Source organism: Otolemur garnettii, unplaced genomic scaffold (genome assembly GCF_000181295.1).
Source record: "Otolemur garnettii isolate 467f Iridium unplaced genomic scaffold, OtoGar3 scaffold00082, whole genome shotgun sequence".
NCBI classification, from domain to species: Eukaryota; Metazoa; Chordata; class Mammalia; order Primates; family Galagidae; genus Otolemur; species Otolemur garnettii.
In genome coordinates, this window is record NW_003852477.1 from 5,844,402 (window position 1) to 5,847,548 (window position 3,147).

General features: G+C 48.5%; 1 protein-coding gene across 2 annotated transcripts in view; it reads right to left on the reverse strand.

The window, feature by feature from the left end:
- ZNF852 (zinc finger protein 852) overlaps window positions 1-1,395 on the reverse strand; it is an 8,921-nt gene extending 7,526 nt beyond the window's left edge. For both annotated transcript variants that reach the window (XM_023515955.1, XM_012808031.2), the window contains exon 1: window positions 1,340-1,395. The gene's annotated coding sequence lies outside the window, so the exon portion shown is untranslated. The remainder of the gene's footprint in view (window positions 1-1,339) is intronic.
- Window positions 1,396-3,147: the final 1,752 nt, after the last annotated feature.

A 3,147-nucleotide genomic window follows, 5' to 3' on the forward strand; every position in this document is an offset into this window, starting at 1 on the left:
GTTGGAGGTTGCTGTGAGCTGTGATGCCAGAGCACTCTACCCAGGGTTACAGCTTGAGATTCTGTCTCAAAAAAAAAAAAAAAATCCTCCTCTTAGGGCTACTTATAGGACCGAGTGTACTGAATTGGATTATTAGCTTTATAAAACAGAATAAAACTCATGGTAATTAGAATCCAATATCACCCCAGCCTGGAACAAGATGAGTCAACGCTTTGATTCCGCACATAAGTGAGGAATGAAGTGCCTAGAAGGTCAGACTGACTCCATTTTGTGATAGGCCTATGCAGGCTCCTAACTTGCACCCTCCCTGACATGTTCCACTTGGCCAGCACTATCAAACTGCATCCCGTTTTGCAGAACACCTGGTTGGCAAGAACAGCCAAAACTAGGGTGACCAGACGTCCTGCTTTTTAACAATTTGTCCTGCGTCCCCCTGCGTTTTTAAAAAGTCCCGATTTTTGGAAAGAATGCACAGGGTGAGAGAATAGGAAGGGAATATACAGTTTTCGGCTGCCATGTGGCTATTTCGCCAGGATATGAGTTTTATATTATTTTTGTTAATTTTATGTTAAATGGTAATAATAACAAATAATTATTGAGAAGTGATTATCCAGAACTGCTTATCAAAGTTGCATTGTTGTCAGGCCCTGCCCTGCCCCGTCCTGCCCCCCCCCCATGTCTCGCTTTACCAATGTTAAAATCTGGTCACCCTAGCCAAAACCCCAGAAATAAACGCAACCATCTCCTCCCCTGCAAACCTTTCTGTTAACCTTGCAAAACACTGCTTCTGTATAATTTCGGTTCGCTCCCCCTGAACCCTCACCTCTAGAAACAGACTACAAAAACCCCAAGGAAACCTAACCCCAGGTCGAGAGTCCTTTAGGCCTGAGCCTGCTCTTTATCACCAGCAATAAAGGACTTGAACCCTAATTCCGTCTCAGTGTGCTGGTACTCTGTCCATAACCCTGTACTCCCGTGGGCACAACAACATGATCTTTCATAGTAAAAATACGTATATACATACATGTGAGTGTGATAATTATGAACAAATGTTTAACTGTCAGGCTTGGAGACTACAATTTTCGGATTGCGGCTGCTTCCACTTTCCTGTGTCATCTAATTGTCTCTAATGAAAATGCTTTATATGAAAAATTGGGTGAAATGCAGAGTCCGAGGAAAGCAAGACTCCAAATTCCCTACAGCGGACATCCAGTTGTGACTGGGTCCCCGAGGTGCCCCAGAGAGGCACGGACGGAATCCCGTCCCGTAGGTCGTCGTCCGCGAGCCCCGCGCCGGCACAGCCCTGCCCACCGCCCCCGCGCGCCGCCGGGCGTCTCACCGACTCCCGCCGCCGACCCACGGCCGACCCTCCGGGTGAGCCAGCAGCCGCCGGGTTTGCGCCTACCTCCCGGATACCCGGGCCGCGCACGCGCGTCGCCTCCTCGGGCCCTCCGCGGCCTCTCTAGCAATCTGGGAAGGCCAACGTCTCTGCTGCTCCCGGCGCCGAGGAGGCGGTGGGCGGCCTCCGGGCGGGCGTCTGGGCCTGTCCACCGCACCCTTCATCTTCCGGCGCTGGCCACCTCCTTTCCACGCTCGGATCTCAGATGCCCCGTCACGCCCCAGAGCTGGATCAGGCCGGGCCTGTTTCCCCTTATCCCTCCAATTGTGTCTGCGGTGCTGCTCTGGAGGCCCCTCTCCCGGAGGGAAGAAAAGACTCCAAACTGTGAGTGACAGTAGGAAAGCTCAGGGTCGCCCCCTTACTCCAGACCTCTGGAATCATTTGCATGGTCCACGACCGTCAATATACAAAATTACAAAATTTAGTTTATAAAACTAATTGACTTTATTTGCAATTCATGAATCAGGACATCGTTCCATTCTTTAAAATAGAAAGAGTTCTCACATGACAAACAGTGGTTTTGAAATGATAGAATAAATGATAGACTGAAAAGCGGATTGGCTAACATCGGGTTACTTTTCTAATGAGAGTTAAAGCAGAGGCTCGGCGCCTGTAGCTCACCGGCCACGTACACCAGAGTTAGTGGATTCGAATCCAGCCCAGGCCTGCCAACCAACAACGACAGCTACAACAAAAAGAGAGTGAAAGCAGAGGGGATTTCCTTGCTGTGGTGACTCAGGCTGCTTTCTGATTGGTTACTGTGAATCGGTTGTTTTCAGGAAAAGACTGATCTGTTTGGGGAGTTCTTTACTTCCTCGAAGTTTGGGTTTAATTATGTGGCATTAAGCAGGAGTGACTCCATTTTTTAAAATTGTTATCACTATTATTATTATTTTGTCCTGATGTGTTAGGGCTTTTTACCCAGCTCAGTTCAAAACAAAGGCCTCTCCTAATCTTGTTTAACACAACTAAAGGTGTTAATGCCTGGCCTGCCCCAGGGCCCTTTAGGACCTGCTCAGATCCAGTGAGACCTGTACTGCGTTGTTAACATATTTCAAATATCACCCTTAAGGGGAAAAAAGACCTAAGCTGTGGACTGGAAGGAAATCCTTGAGGAGGTCAAGTTCCCCTCCCAGCTACTCCTCCTCACTTGTAGACTGACCTTTGAATCTGGGTGGCAAAAGGGTTCCTTCAGTGCTGCTCCAATCCCCAAATTGACCCTTCAGTTACTGGGTAATGTGAATGATTCAGTCTTGGCCTATAGAGCAATAAGGTAGATTCACAGGTTGGGGACAGCTGATATCAGAGGGCCATGGGATTTAAGGACCTTTTGCATTCTCCTCTGATTACCTTAATTTCTTTCTTTCTTTCTTTTTTTTTTTTTTTGAGACAAAGTCTCACTATGTCAGCCTCAGTAGAGTGCTGTAGCATCACAGCTCACAGTAACCTCAAACTCTTGGGCTTAAGTGACCCTCTTACCTCAGCCTCCCTAGTAGCTGCAACTATACAGGTGCCCGCCACAATGCCTGGTGTTCAGAGACTGGGTCTCACACTTGCTCAGGCTGGTCTCAAATCCATGAGCCCAGGCAATCCACCAGCCTCGGTTTCCCAGAGTGCTAGGATTACAGGCATGAGCCACTGTGCCCAGCCTTGATTGCCTTAATTTCTGAGCCAACAGAAGGTATAGTTTCTCTAGCATGGTTTGGCTGCCAGGATATTAGTGAAGGTAGGGGGTACAGGGAAGCAGG